Source organism: Etheostoma cragini, chromosome 6 (assembly GCF_013103735.1).
Source record: "Etheostoma cragini isolate CJK2018 chromosome 6, CSU_Ecrag_1.0, whole genome shotgun sequence".
In the NCBI taxonomy this organism is placed as follows: domain Eukaryota; kingdom Metazoa; phylum Chordata; class Actinopteri; order Perciformes; family Percidae; genus Etheostoma; species Etheostoma cragini.
The window spans coordinates 25,470,482-25,487,484 of record NC_048412.1 but is presented as its reverse complement, the minus strand read 5'-3'; the positions used below and the strand labels follow the sequence as shown (position 1 = coordinate 25,487,484).

The window sequence follows — 17,003 nt, the reverse complement described above, 5'->3', positions numbered from 1 at the left end:
TGATCTGGCTAGTTTTGAGTTGCAAATGTGCAACCTCGACATTTGGCTAGTGTAAATCAAGGTCTCTGGGACAATGTAGAAGCAAATTCGAGGAAGTAGATCGCACATACCACACACACACACACACACACACACACACACACACACACACAGACTGCAGTGAGAGACGCTGTTCAGAAAAGCTGTGCGAATCACAACTGAGGCCAAGAGGGTTTCCCATGAATCAAGATTAGAAATGTGTGTATATATATATATATATATATATATATATATTTGTAACATCAAGATGGGAGGATGTTCCAAATGGTCCATCAAAAAAATTGGAGAACAAACCCTTGTTGCTTTTTTTCCTTCGTGTTTCTCATGTGAGGTCAGCATTTGTCGACTTTGCTTGATCCGCTGACCTCAATCTCTTGTTTCTTAATTGCTGCACCGCCATCCCTACAGCGAGCCGCCGCCATTGTGCTTTCCTGTAAAGAGATAATTACACATATTGAATTATTAACAGTCATTATCAAAGACTTGTGCTTAACTTGTTTTGTCGTAGCGTAAGGTTCCTGTGATCTCAGGCAGTCATTACTTATTAACAGACTGGATACTTTCCCCCCCAGTCGACGCATGGCGTTAATGACGTGCTCTTCCTGTTTGCCCCCGCTTCAGCTCCAACTAAACGGCAGAAATAATATTAGGGTTACACTGAAGGGGTAAAAAAGCATTGCAAAAATGACTATTTATTGGCTCAGATGAAATCATTATCATAAAGAGAGGTTAATTAAACCAGCATTTTGAATTGACTGTTTACATAACAGAGGAGTGTTTTTTTTTATCTAGGCCTCTAAATGGCATCGTTTCTTCAGGCAGACGCTGGATTACCATTTGAACCCAGTCGGACGACCAACCAGGGCATTAACCTACATTATACCGCTGCCAGGTGAAAACCTTGCATCTCCATGATGTGTTATTTGAGACAGATTTAGTGGATTAAAATTGTTAGATATGATAGAATAACAGTGGAAATATGTAACAGGTAAACAATTGAAAAAGTATTTGCTAAACAGTTAAAAATGTTTCATTCCAAGGGGTGGTGGTATTACGACTAAGACTACTTGTCTTAGTACTCTCATGACCATCACCCCCTGAACCCTGTTGTTTTCCTCTCTCTCCGAGGGCCGACCGTGGGGTGGGTAAAGGCAGTCGGACTGATCAGTCGGCACCCTTCTCTCCAAAGAGGGCCTTGGAACACACCGAAGCGACGCCAACTTGAGTGTATGTTCTTGGCGAGACGTAATACGTCTCCATGACAGCAGGCGGTGCTTATCTGTATTGTTGCCCTAAAAATAAAAACGGAAATATTGGAACATCTCTCTAGACCTAGTAAACACAGAGCACGCTGTCTTCAGTCATCAGAGAGTGTTGATAGTCAAAAAGGATTGTTGTTGTCATTACTACAATGGGTAGTAATAAGACGCTACTGGCTTTGACAGCTGTCAAGGACTAGCACTCCACTAATCAGATTGGTCATTGAGTCTGACTTCCCATTGGCCGATTCAACAAGTCAAATCAGCCAAAATGGATGCCGACGTCTCCTCTGACTGAAAACGGCAGGGAACACACCAAACAGACGCGAGTCACCGACCTCGCCAGACTGTCCGACAGCCGATTATCACGTTGTTGTGTCAGAGCATTTAGTGGCTCAGCGGTTAGCACCATTGCTTTACAACAAGAAGGTCCTGGATCTGAATCCATGGGGGGATGATGAAGCAGGAAGCTCATTGAGACCTGCTCCCGCCCTGAGGCTCGACCCTCGGGTTCCCACACCTTTCTCTGGCCTCGTTCATCCCCTAATCAACCCCACCAAACACAACTGGTACCCAGTATTTACAGACTCCTTCAGCCATTTAAAAAAAGAGTGTTCCAAAAAGTACGAACAGAGTTATTTCTGTTCTTGTTTGGTCCGTATTTAACCATCCCCAAGGTTAAAACAGACTTTTAAAAGTTGCAGGGTAAAAATACATCTTCATAAACAGCCACTCTAGTTTGATTACACATAACCACTCCTCTCAAAGCCCTGCAACTGAATGATTCACATTAAACTTATAGGTGAAATCGACAAAAACAGACAGCCACAGAAAAACAGGTCTTAACACACAGGCTTTAAATTTAGGCTCTCAGGTGTTTTGTGGACAGGTACTCTTGAAATCACCTTCAAAAACCAACCGCCTGGCTCTAAATTCAGCTCCATTCAAATGGAATGAATGAGAGTATGGAAATAGAAAGACAAACACTGAGGAAACCGTGACAGACAACTGTGCAGGGAGGGGTTAGAAAAACGGCACGCAGGTCAAAGAGAAGTCTCCTGGAAATAACCCAGGAGCCTGGAGTAAGCAGGTATTCAGTGGTGGAAGAAGTATTCAGATCCTTCACTTGAGTACCACACTGTAAAAAATACTGTCTTCCAATTAAAAGTCTTGCATTGAAAACGTTAAGTAAAAGCATGTAAGTATTATCAGGAAACTGTACTTAAAGTAAAAGTACTCAATGCTGAAAAAACTTTTTAGAAACTGGAAACCTTCCAAAAAATTCTGTTCATCAACTTTGTTGGGCAAGTGTTTGATCGGCCAATGATTTTAGCTGTACTTGTTGGCTATTATATTGTTGACTAGTTTAATTTCTTATAAAACATATATTATAAAATGCATGTGTAGTAGTAACTAAAGCGGTCAGATTAATATAGTGGAATAAAAAAAGTACAATACCTCTCTCTGAAATGTAGCGGAGTAGAAGTGGAAAGGGGCATGAAAAGAAAAGACTCAAGTAAAGTACAAGTAAGGGCGTAACTTTGCACCGGCCGGTCCCCCCCCCCCCCTGTAAATTACCTCAATGTGTACTTAAGTACAGTACTTGAGTAAATATACTTAAATACACTCAACCACCATAGATGTTACATGTGAAAATAACATGAGTTCTGAGAAGCTTTCAGAAGCACTTAAACAAATGGCAGGCGGGTCGACCTCACATGCTGGCGGTGGGGGGGGGGGACTCCGCGGCACTTCAGCACAGGGCTTTTTTGCACATGCAAATGTGGAGCTGGTGTGAGTGGCACGCCAAGCTGCAGCCAGTCAGAGACCCAGAGAGCCAGGATGAACCCTCACCTGCAGGACCTCCACCCGGCCAGCACCAACCACATCCACCTTGGGCTTCTTTCATTCTCATTTCCGCTCTTTTGTTGCTGTTTATTTGGTTTGGACAGAGGTGGAAAGTAACAAATTACAATTACTCACATTACTGAAATTGAGTTGTTGAGTGTGTTTGGGGGTGCTTTTTAAGGTTTTTTAAATGTGTAATTTTACTTTTTCTTCAGTATGTATTGTTTTGTACGTTGCTACATTTTAAATCACATTACTGAGTAAAAAAAGGGAAATAAAAAAAGGTTTTTAAAGTATCAGTCAACAAATTAAAATCAAAAACGTGATATGGCTTTGTGCCATTATGAAACCACAAAAAAAATGTAATAAATTCCTAAGATATGAAATAAGCATGAATTTAAAAGAGTATATGTCCTCCCGCTCTTAAAAATAAACTAAGTAAGTTTTACTCTTAGTACATTTTAAATGAGATCCTTTTTACCTTTTCTTGAGAAGAGTTTTATACCTGTGATTTTCAAAGTAAAAGTACTTTACAGTAATAGGTAGGTATGTTGTTTTCCTCAGTTACAAGTAAAAGCCCTGTATGCTAAATTTAAAATATAACGTATCATATAATGTTTGTATGTAAAAGTAACTGTAGCTGTCACATAAATGTAGTGGATTAAAAAGTATATTGTTACCCTCTCAGCTTCGGGGGAAGTATAAAGTACCTCACTACTTTCCACCATGCCCTGTGTCTGGGATGTTTTACACAGTACTACCCCTGTTGTTTATTAATACCTGAGATCTTGTTTACAGTAAATAATTTCATATCTAAGACAAGAAGCTAACACCTTACATTTATCCCCCTACTTTGGTACAAATGTGTTGCTTTTTAATTCCATTAACCCTTTATGGTACCTATAGTTTCCTTCCTCTCTCTGAACACCTCTTCTCATTCACTCATCATTTATTCAATCACTGGCCCTTTTCATTGTTTGTGCTGCTCTCTCCTCCTCTTTATGACCTGTTGTGGTCCTGATCTTATCTCCTCTCCTCTCTTCTGCTCTGCTATGCTCTCCTCTCCTCTGGACCTTCCCACTCTGTGTTATCTGATCTGCTCTCACTCCTCTCTCTTTTCCCTCCACTCTCTCTGTCTGTCTTCCTCTGTGCGCTCTCTTTTCCCTGCGTCGAACAAATGGGTAGTAAGCGCCACTTTGTACCTCACTCCTCTATCAGATCCAGAGTGAAGAGTCTGATTAAATAATCATTGGAGTAGCGGTGTGCGTGCGGCTTTCCCCCTGCTCCTCACCTTGGGGACATATTGTCCCCTGTCACTGAAACCTCGGGGACAGAAGGCTCCGCCGTGGGGAAGCTCAGCAGGGGAGCAAGGGGCTGATGAAACGAAGATCGGGTAATGAAGGCATGGCCCATGGCTTCCGTGGCTCTGCCATATGTTTCACCAAATGCAAATTGCCCCCAATTCAAACAACTTTTTCATCTTGATATATGCAAATGTGTTTATAAATACTGGCTTATAAATATAGCATTATAGTTTTTAGGGAGGGAGCTTTGAGTCATTTTCTCCCTCGCTCTGCTGTTATGTGTGGCAGGGGTCGCAGCGTGACACGCTTTAACGAACAGGCTCGGACGTGGCAGCGCCTAATGGTGTCCTGGGGGACAGGAAGTATGGGGGTCAAAGGGAGGGGAGCGCTGACTGGCCTGCGAACCAATGAGAGTGGCCCTCATGAATGCCTCATCCAATTAAAATTAGCTCACTTATCACACAAGCCAATAACGTATCAAAGGCGGCAGTCATACAAATGAGTGCTGAAGGTGACAACACGTTTGAACTGTTGGCATTTTGATTCACTTAAGGCTCTCATTCACAATTAAGCATTTTTAACCTTTGCTCAAAATACAAAATAAATAATCCATAAAATAAATAACTGCATTAACAAAAAAAACTAAAAGTTTATTGTGTTTACATGACGAGTTCTGTGGGGCAACATCACCTAAACACTAAAGCAACATCACCTAAACACTAAAGCTTAGACTGTGTGTGTGTGTGTGTGTGTGTGTGTGTGTGTGTGTGTGTGTGTGTGTGTGTGTGTCGTGCTCAGAGCAATGAACCCAAAACATCAACATCAAAGAGGCAAAATGTTAAATAATGATAAAGCCTTGATTGCACTCTAATTAACTTGATTGAGCTACCCGAGAGCTAAACTGCTTATATATTTCTATTCTGACCTGGAAAAACTTTGTAACACATCTTCATACTACAGTGGGAAAAACATTTTCATAGTTTTTATCGGATTTTAAACATGGATCATTAGTTTCGGAGAGTCAGTTTTGGAGCGTTGATGTACGTCCTGTTGGCCCTCTCCTAACATGTAACAACACCAGATTGCCTCCTCCTGAATCCCTGTACCTCAGGCCTGGTGATGACAGCTGACGCTGTTAGATGCTCCTGTTGGGGGGGGGGGGGTGCAGTCAGGTGTCAGTCGCCGCGGTGATGATCAGATTGTCACAGTCCCGCTGGTTCCCTTGGAGACGGTACCTGAGACGATGCCTCTGCCAACATCTTCATCATCACCCGCGGAAACAGCAGCTGGCAGCTCTGGACCGGGCCGTGTGGCCAAGTGGGTCAGACCTGGGTGGAGGGGCAGTCAACCATAATGTCGTTGTTTTTGTTGTAGTTAGGCGTGGTGCATTATGGGAGGAGTAGAAAAGGTTTGTTTTTTTAGTGAACTAATAAAGACTGGGTCCAAATGTTGTTTTTCTAGGAAAGCTTCACCAAATCTGAACACCGGCAACAAACACGGGGACAGTTATTCATTTAATACCAGCAACAAACATGGGGAAGATAGTTAATTTAATACCAAGTATCACTCACAGGATTTGTCATTTTTTGAATGAACATAAGGGATCCTTTGGGTAACTGTCACAGTACCTCTGTGGTCTTACACTTCAGTTCAGGATGTCCGCTTACAAATAATGTTTTTGTAGTTGTTACAAGCTGAAAGCTCGAGTGAACTCTTCCTCCAGGCAGGTTGTCCTCACCACCTTTACGGCGGTGGTTTGTGTTGTGGACATACACAAACATTGCAGAAAAAACTTTTCTGAGCATCAAATACTACAACAACAGATTTATTATTTGTTCTGACTGAGAAGAGAGTGTATAAAAGGGCACAAGCAAAGAATATAAATCAAATACACAGCACAGTGCAAATTAAGACTATACATAAGAACAGTAATCGAGGAAATATACTTTCCTCCCACTGTGTAGGCTACAGGTAGCTCAGTCAGAAGTGTCTGACATCATTCCATTTCTCTCTCTCTCTCACACACACACACACACACACACACACACACACACACACACACACACACACACACACACACACACACACACACACAAGACCCATTGTCCAGCTGATCTGAGGCCTGTGTGAGTCCGCCGGTCTTCAGCTCTTGACAGATGAGTTGTGCTGGTTACTGTAACCCCTAGGTTCACAGTCAGCTCATTAGCCCAAGTGCTCTGCTGCTAATTCAGGAGGGGGTTACAAACTGGATGCTAATTAATCACAGTGAAAACCTGGCATACAACCGCAGACAAAAGCAGTGGTGAACGCTGCTGCTGCCATGTGTATTCGTTAACACTCATGTGTTGTTTGTGGGTGAACACCACCAGGTCTTACTGCGTTAGCTGAGGGAGAGATGATGAAAAGTGAACAAAGAAGGCTGCGGAGCGACTGTGCGATCAGACGGGAGCATATAGGAGAAGCTTTGTTAAAAAGGGTGTGATATAACGTAAGCCTTTTAATTAGTCTTGATGAGAAAAATAAAGTTGTGAAATGCATCCATTAACGGAGATAAATTCTCTTTTTGTCATCTTTGACTTGCTTTATTGATCCTAAAAAAAATGTGCCCATCATATGCCAAAATCATGTATAATTCCACTTATATACTGTATACTATATGGTTTTAATACATGAAGCTCTGTGTGACGGCTAAATGAATCCTTGATTAGCCACCAGCTAGGCTAAGTGCACCCAGCTTCACGTCTCATTATTACTGACCATATTAAGTAAAATCAACAACTGCATTGTATGCTAAATGAGGATGTTTGTGTTTTCTTTGTTCAAAACTTAAAAAAAAGCATGTACAGCAGGTTTGTCCAGTGGATCAGAGGTCGCTAAATTTACTGTCGTTCAAGGGTTGTATGACCCCAAAAGTCACTGATTCTGGTTAAAATGTATAGTTGATTGTGCCAAAGTATAGTATCTATACCAAAAACCAAAATAATGAGCTGAAAGATGTTAAACCGCTCTGTAGGGCAGGCAAGGGGGACTGCAGCGTAGGATAATAACTATTGGAGTGACCCCTCTCACATTACATCAAGGTACTTTCTCTTAAATGTACAACTTCTACAAGTTATAGGAGTTTCATCAAACTGCTACAGACATTAGACACAAGTGATCTGTTAGCACCATGAAGAATGGATTTTGCCATTCAGTATACTACACTAAAATGACCCTTAAAATTTTAAATATAAGCAACAATTACCTGCAACCGCTGTTTGACCCAAGTCGGTCCCATGCTTCTATGCAACATCTAGCAGAAAGAGCACACAGTAAAAAGTAAAGACAGGAAGCCTGTGTTAATGGTTAAATAGAAGTTGAAGATGTGTGACCGTGGAGAGACGTGTGTGTTTATCTGAGTTACAATGGCTCCCTCTTGAGGGTTTGGTGTAAAGAAAACAAGAGAGAGGGATCAGACGAGGAAGACGATCTTCATCATTGTTGAAGGGTGTTTAGAATTTGTAACAATACCTACAACACTTTTATGCCTTTAGCCTCCATCATGTCCATCATGCTCTTCCCATGCATACATTACTCTGCACTAAACTGCTTTTTCTTTTCTGGTTCGATGCTAAACTGCATTTCGTTGTCTCAGTACCTGTACTCTGTGGAATAACAAAGTTTAATGTATTCTAATAATCTAATCTAATAAAATATCTGACTTTGGGGTTTAGTATGTTTTTACTGCGCTTTTACGGTATATACAGTATGTACTATCAACTCTTAATTTTGTTCGCTTGTTGAATATTTAAAAAAATGAAGTTGTTTTATGACAGAATAAAACCAACCCTCATACAATTGGTCATAATATTGTAGGTTTTTGCTCTGTATTTAACATAAATATGGTGACGGGAATGTGACAGTATTCGTAATATTAAGAGGGAATACGTGTAAACATTAAAACTATATTTGTATTGTATTAGTAAATGATCAATTAAAGTAAATGGCAGTACTGTGCATGGAGAGCTGGTGTACTTGTAGTCTGTGGTTCAACACCTACAGTACATATACAGTATCTGTTTGTGCATACATAACTGTGTGTGTGTGCGTGTGTGTGTGCATGCGTGCGTGCGTGTGCGCCTTACTTACTTTTACTGTCCCTTGGGCCCTCATTAACACCAAAGTATGTTGACTAAAATAAAGCACCAGCCAGCTGCATTGTCGATCACATGACAATGAGATGGATGTGTGGTGGAGGCAGAAACCTCCGCCTGTGTGTGTGTGTGTGTGTTTAAAAGCCCCTTTAGAGTGAAAACTAATGAGCAGGATACAGAAATGAAACACTGTTTATACAGAAATATGTTGCTTCCACAAAGGTGCTCATCATGGAGCGAGCTGCTCATCACTCTTGTCCACCAGAGGGCAGCAGATAACAGCATGTCAGTTTGAGTCAGCACTGGTGCTGTAAAAGCTTCTGTAACATCTCAATGTACACTCAGTTTTTGTTCCCATAGGCCTACTTGGCACATTCTGCGGCAAACCTATTCAGCGTCCTTTTTCTTATGCAAAACAGCGGTTTTGTATGAGTTTGTTTCTGTATTTATTGTTTATTTCATGCAAATGTTTAAACCAATCACCAAGTTCTCCACAGAAGTGTAACTTAGGCAATAAACCTTTTTCTGAATTCAAAATCTTAATCTACTTCACTTGCACCTATGCACCTTTTACTCACAGGACTTTACCTTTTCTATAATTGTTTACATCCGTTTATAGACTTTATTGAAGTAATGTAATGTGTACTGTCATTTTTTTTATCGGTATCTATCTGCTGCAAGCCAAATTTCCCTCAGTAGGACAAAAAAAACTGAATTTACAGCTACTATAGATACTATTGCCCTCTGTCTCGTTGCATACAGCAAAAATAACAGCAATAATAATCATAGCCACAATATTGAGTTTTAAAGATGCTTAGTTAGACTGTCATGGTCAAAAGGCCATCAATTGTGTTTTTAATGTTGTTGCCTCAATTGTCCCTCGCTAGCACCAAATGTGGCATGTTATTATAGTGTACTGATGCCATATCTGGTAAGGATTTCTCTTGGTTTTCTCCTTTTTGAGAAGTAGTGCACCAATGCTTTATTCACTTTATTTATTCAAATGTTTTCGTTATCTTATCCTCACTGGTGTGTAACTAACGTATCACTATAGAAACCATATATAGAAAATAGTACAATCATACCTTTGTTCAGAAATACTATTTACAGGAGAGATATTGATGACCGTAAATAGAGACTATAACATCACAATCACCTTTTCATGTTCTTTAGCAGATACAGTCTTTGTTTTAACCTCTTAATTCTGAAAGTAAGAAGGACACACGTTCAAGCTGAGGTACATCAGTTGAGTTTGTAAAAAAGGAAACTTGCTTGGCCCCCTTCACAGGAAGGTCAGAGGTCAGGAGCACTTGTGTGGGTGGTTAAGATTCATTGTTTCGCTCAAGGACGTTTCAAAAAGGCAGAAGCTGGACAATAGACCGTAAACAAACCAATCAATCCAGCTACAGTACTGACCTGATACTCACACCCTGCTGCCATGAAGTCACACATGCAGTAAAGCTTTACTATTCACTATCTGTCAACAGAGAGTATCACAGTCCTGTGTTATTCTTTATTAAAGCAGTACAATGCATTCTCATAAACGGGCTCATATAATATCGTACCAAAACTTATGCACAACAACATGTTTGTCCTATGAAATCACGGCAAGCGCCGACCACGTGTCAGTTAGGTTTAGCGGCCACCGTAAGCCGTGTACAGAACACCGCGAGGCTCCGGTCGTTTCAGCAGCCGTTGCAGTCGACAAAAGGTGACTATTGTATGGCGATGACAAGTAACTTTAGGTACTAAAATGACAAGTTAAAAAGACTGTGGTTTTGGTTAAAACTCCAGTCCCATTAAGTAGTACTCAAACACACGTTTGAAAGCTCAGTGTTTTAGGACCCACCAAATCTATCCCAATCTCCTGCTGCTTTGCACTCTTATACAGCAGCCGCCATTGGGCTGCATACAGTACATGTACTGTTGTACCTATAAGTATAAATTAGTTCATGAAAACACCCTGAGCAGTGTGAATTGATTGTTTTTTTGGTGACTTGGTGTCAGGAAAACAAGCTGTAAACACAACATCCACATATTACCACCTTGTGAAGTTGATAAAGTTAACATGTTATTGGCAAACAGTTTATTAGTTCCATATGCAGCACACGAAGCAACATAAGCATCAATCTGGAGTCATATTTAGGTCCACCTGGTGAATGTAAGTCTAATACTTACTCACCTTTTAGCTCTGCTTTGGTAAAAGTCAAAATTGTAAACGGGTGCAGTCATTCAGTAAATGTAGGCCTACTAACTTACTTTCCCTCGTGGGGATTAGTCAGAGCTCTTTTGTGCTGCGTGTTCAGACTAAACCAAAACAGTATATTTTTAGCCCATTGTTTTTGTTTTAAAGCTGCAACTTCACTAAGGGTTAGGGTTACTAAATCTCTGGCGAGAATAGTACGTTACTGGGTGATAATCATCACTTTGAGTGACACCTTTCACAACATTCTCTCATTTGACCCATTGTTATTCGCCTTTATTGTAGATGCAGCCAACTCTATTCTGGATTTTAGTTTTAAGATTCGTTTTGGGGCGTTTTTATTCCCACAGTTCAGATGAAGACATGAAAGGAAAGAAAGAGGGGGAATGACCTACAGCAAGGTCGCAGATGAACCCGCGGCCGCTGGGTTGAGGATTTAACCTCTATGTGTGCGCCTGCTCTACCAACTGAGCTAACCTGGCCACATTTTATTCTGGTTTTGATAATTCCCACAGGTGCCTGCAGTTAACACACAGTCCCACAGGCTGATTCTACATAAATTATCCAGTCAGCTTCTCCGCGTGCCTAGAAGACAAGTGCAATGCGTCTCAGTGAAGCTTTGCAGGGAGCTGCTTTTTGCTCTGGCACTCACCAAAACAAATGTCTTGACTATCAACATCCCTCCAGTGTACGATTGCGGTTAACCCCCCAGTGGAACAGGAGGCTGAGCTACTACACTCAACTTAGCCCCCCCCACGCACATGCACACGTATACAAACACACACACTCACACACTAACATCCATCCATAAACACTCACTGAGCAATGTGCAGTTTCTCTTTTCTTGTCTCACATTATGAAGAATTCCCCCCAGACACTCGTGTAGTAAACCACCAGGGAGTTGAATGTATGCATGGGCTGTAATTGGCGGATTATAAATTCCTACACACTGTGGCACTGTTGACTTTGCCATCTCTGATCCCCGAGTGTATTTATTTCAAAGGCCTCTATTTGTAGCCTTTTGGTGAAAAATCACAGTTTAATGTTAGTCCTGCAGCCCCAGTCTGGGGAAATACACACACATTATAATTGGGTCCTTTCACACAGCGATAAATTATGCATGAACTTAATGGTCGGGGCTTTTGGCCCCTGCTGATATGAAAACTGCAAGGGTTTGAAAAAACTCTGTGGGGAATCAGCAGAAGAAATTTAAAATATATATACTTTAGGTCTGCATGTGTAATCATTAAAATCGTATGTGGTTACTTTCTACGGAGCAAAAAAAAAAAGCATGTGACATTTTACTTTCTCACTTTAATGTGTTAGCTTTAAACGTTGAGGTGTTCCTGCACGTGATTCGTTGTTACACATTTACTGCACTTGGCAAATGAAGTCATGCTGTTTCTGATTAGAGCCAGCGGAGTTTCTGTCAAATCCATTAAGATACGAATGGAGTCAGAAAGTACTTACAGAGCTGATGTCAACACCAAATACCGACTTAGCTGTCAGAACCATTAAAGGAATCTTAATTGTGTGTGAGGTTTGGGAACAAACATCCCTCCCGACATGCACGAACATGCACACGTTTTAAATACAGTGTCAGTGCCAGAAGCTGGGTGGAGAAACAACCACCAGCTAAATGCTGTTAAATATTGGCAGTCACAAGTTTATTCACTTCACCAGCCACGTTAAAAGGAAACCAAGAATTACTTTGGCGTCCCATTCAGTTATTAAAAGTCATAATTAAAAAGAGTGAAACTGCATTTTGGTATCGATAGTTAAAGACTTATGGGAGAAGAAGCTGTTTAGGGATTTAAATGATGTTTCCTTTGGAAACATGGATGAAAAACCCAGTCAAAAAGACATTTGCAACTATTTGGCTTGTCTCATAACTCATTATTCATGCCTAATGTCTTAAATCCACAGCATTTAACAGAACTCTGGGTGCTTTCATTTTAAGTATCTTAATTACGGGTGGCCCCAGGAGTGTCCCGTCTGTGGTAAGTGCCGAATAAACTGAGCCAAGTCATGACATGAACACAGTGTTGAGACAGTGGCATGTTGGCTGTAGTTGATGTGTGCAGTTTTGAAAAAGCATAACGCATAAATACATGAGCAAACAAAGAAACGTGGATCGTTAATCGGCCTATAATTGTGGTGCTGAGCGTCCAGAGTCTTACTAGAATGTAGGATTTTCTCATTTTTGTTTTTTATACCGAAAACAAATTGTAGTAAAACTGGTGTGAACAAATGTAAGTATCCAGACAAGATTTCAAACACACAACTGACATGGATTGCTGTCTGATAAAGTGTCTTTTTTTACCACTGCACCAAAGTTAAAGGAACGGGAATGGAGTTTGTTGAACAGTATAAGTATCTGGTAACAGTTTAGATAAAAACCTGAAGTTTTATGTCAATTGTGATATAGTCTGTAGGAAGTTACTAGCCTGGCTCCGCCCTCCTACGTACTTTGCCTCAATTGAAATTTTCCTTCAGTTCTACTGTACGTCTGGGTTTGCGGTACTCTCGGGTTTTCTACTGCCGAATCTTTACTGGTCCAATCAGAGAACAGAGGGAGTGGCTGAACAATGACGTTGGGGTCGTAGACTAGTTTGAGTTGTAGTTTCCTAATGAAAGATGCAAGCACAGCCATTCGGTCCGTTGTGTCAACATTGTCAAATATCCAGAAGTTAAAGCCCGGGCAAGAACAATCTTTGCTAAGTTTTGTTGGTGGCCATGATGTTGTGGACCTCCTTAAATATCAAATATCAGTAGTAATACGCTTCACTAAGAGGTCCAATGAATAATGTAAGAGGAGCATTTTAATGTTTTTGGTTTTACAGCCTGTAACTTAACCAAATTATGTTCACCGCTCTCATCAGCGTCATTTCAAGCCACACAATAACCCCCCCCCATCTGCTGGGTGGACTGTGCCAGCCACAGTGTGTTACCACCCACACTCGCCACCTCTTTCAGCCCAGTGGATGTGGGGGATGTCATTACAGATAAGCTTCGGATTTACAATTAAACCAATTACTCATGAAGTAAAGGGAAGTCCTCACGTTTGACCGATCACTTAATATGTTTATCAGGATCTTCTCAGCCGAAGGACAAAATTAATTTATAGGGACGTTTTTTTTGTTTTTATAAACTGCAGCTAAGGTTAGTTGGTTTGCATGATGATTGCAACTAAAACAAATACAACGGATTTCAATTTCTGTTAACTAACAGGGAAAAGAGCATGTATGACTATAGAACATGTTGAAGGGACATGGGTATCAACGTGTTTCATTAACAGTTGAAGGATTACAGGCTGAAATCTGTATTCTCAAATAAATGAAATATTGTGCCACTACAATCCGTCTTTTGTTGTCAGCACAGGTTTAACATCAAACACCTTCTTAAACCGTACGTTTAATGCACATGGCATATTAAGGATTACCCTCATTTAGAGGAGACATGTTAGGATTGTGAGTTACAGTCGGAACACTGTACTGTGAAGTGTGACATCCACATGATTTGGATTAGTTTCACATAGTCGGACCTTCCTGGACCGCGGTGCTGGGGAGAAGGGTCTGGCTAGTCCACACAGCATTTCTGGATGGGAGAAAAACGTGCTCTGGTTTATTGACATTTCTTTAAACCAATCACAATCATCTCAGGTACCGGGAAAAGCCCAGGTGTCACTGCAAAAAAGCCTCGGGAAGGAACTTGTTTTGGTGGAACATGTGCACGTTCTAAAGTAGTTTTAGTTGTGCAACAGAAAACTCAGATTGGATAAATAGTCCTGCTAGCTGTCTGGATTTACCCTGCAGAGATCTGAGGAGAGCTTAGACCTTATAAATCCACCAAGGTTTAAAATGCCAACACAATGGAAGCCCAAGGCAACCAATATCCGGCCCAAATGAGTGAAATCCTGCTGAATTTCCGTCTGCAACGTAACAATCCCAGAAGTGGAACGTCGAGAAGATAGACTACATTTGGATCAACCACACTCACACACATACCAGTTACCTCAAATAAGTCTTTGTCTAAAAGCTTTAAGAAAAATGTTGATACTGAGTGATACTTTAGTCTCCCTCAGGATGATTTTCATAACTTCACTGATGCATTAGGTTTTCCTCCAGCGTCACCATCAGGTCAACAGTTACATTTGGCCAATACTTTGATTTATGACCAAATATCTGTAGAACAAATGATATTCCAATGAGCCTCTATTGTACTTTCTGTTAACATTGTCTTGGTACGCATGTTGGCATACTGACCCAACCATTTGTGTGCAGAACTTAACTTAATGTTAACTGAATGTAGATTTTGATTTGCTCTGTGTGTTGGGAAATACACTTTTTTACCCCAATAAAAAAAAAAGTTTAATTATCAAACTACCTGTAATTGGTGTATACAGATAATATGTATGCATGAATAAAAAAAAAAATCACATCCATATTTCTAATTTCATTTAGTAAGAAAAAATGTTAAACCGACTTTCCCATCAACTTCTTGTTTATTAGCATCTACAGCTGGATACAGCCCTAAAAAGCTAAAATAATCAACATATAACTTTTAGCCATGAATGAAAAAACTATAAAAGTTTTAACATAGACATTTATATGTTGACATATTGATAACACTAATAATGATAACAATAATAATAGTAATACATTAATTTATATAGCGCTTTATAAAGTAAAGAAAGAAAAACAATAACAATAATAAGAAATATTAAAAAGGTGCAGCAAAACAGCACATCGCCCTCATGTCAATACAGCACATTTTCTCAAATAACACCAGCTAATGAAGAGATACAGCCCGCAGTCTGACTTAAACCAACAAGTAGCACTTTTTGCTTAGAAATTAATACTATAAAAATAATATAAAAAGCACCTCTAGTTTGTGTTTTTATTTCATATGTTTTTTATTGTTAAACATACTTTACCTTGTAATGTGTCATATGGTTACAAATTCTTAATGCATAGTGTCTTGCAAACCCACAAATAACTGTTATCGTGCTCCAGGCAGGAAAATGAGTTCATGCAGTTTTGGGTCAGATATTTTTATTAACCCCTTGGAAGACTTATCTTCATTATTTATTAGTATTTTTCTATGAACTTGTGCTTGTTCAGTAGGAGAGAAAATAGCAACTGAACTACTTTTCAAACTGGCCAAGCAGCACAGCACTGTCATTTGCATGAAAAATAAAAAATTACAGCAATTGCTGTCATTATGGTGTTGCACAATCATGTGTAATGATGCGCAATGACTGTTTTGGCAAGTGACACAATAGCAGTGTTTAAACCTATATTTAGAGGTGAAGCTGGTTTTCTGATTCTTGATGTGTGTTTGTGGATCCCTGCTGACACAACACAGCACCATTGGACAAAAAAAAAATGCCTCTAGCAGTAAATACTGATCACAGAGGAATATTTCCCACTTCTTGCCAACTGGTAAATGTGTTGTGATTGAAAGGTTTTTTTCAGGGAATTTAGGTTAGTTGCTTTCTTTTTCATCAATCACAGAGGCATAATTAACGGCAGGGACCAGTTTGCCACAACCTTAGGCTTCTTTATGTTGGTGACAAAGTCAGTTCTAAAATCAGGTATACCCCGCAAAGACTAAATATTGTACAAAGAATGAAGATCTAATGTAGGCCTGCTGTAGATCTCCCTGAAAGTTTTGTGGTTTTAAAACTAAATGAGTTGGTTTTGAATAACGCACTGCTCTGAAGAATAATATCATCATACCATAAACAAGTGTAATCTCGGCCATTATTGTGACCTAGGGAGCTAAGATGCATGCTGTATTATTTAATCAATCATAACTTCCCTGTTTTTAAAGGTGATGCTTATCATCTCTCTCTCTCTCTCTCTCTCTCTCTCTCTCTTGCTCTCTCTCTCATTCTTTCAAAAAAATTCAATTTCATGTTGTTTTGTTGCCACAACAAAAAATACATCTGTGTACTAAAGCATACAAACAAACATACATATAAACAACAACAAGGTTTAAACACATCTGATATAATAATACAAGTAAACAGGACAGTTATAGATCTATTGTAGACACTAAACAAATTCTGTGCATGTCCTTCAAAGGGTACGTTTAAACAATATATACATATATATATATTGTAAAAAAAGAATACGAATAAATACAAGATTGGAAAGATAAAAAGGTAAAATATACAATTTTATCTATATATATATCTATATATATATATATA

At 39.9% G+C, this 17,003-nt stretch overlaps 1 long non-coding RNA gene across 1 annotated transcript in view; it reads left to right on the top strand.

Annotated features, from left to right (window-relative positions):
* Positions 1-2,429: 2,429 nt before the first annotated feature.
* The window catches only part of LOC117945854, a 17,989-nt gene continuing 3,415 nt past the window's right edge, over positions 2,430-17,003 (top strand). Inside the window, exons 1-2 of the long non-coding RNA XR_004656912.1 lie at positions 2,430-2,531; positions 11,184-11,187. This is a non-coding gene — a long non-coding RNA (uncharacterized LOC117945854). The remainder of the gene's footprint in view (positions 2,532-11,183; positions 11,188-17,003) is intronic.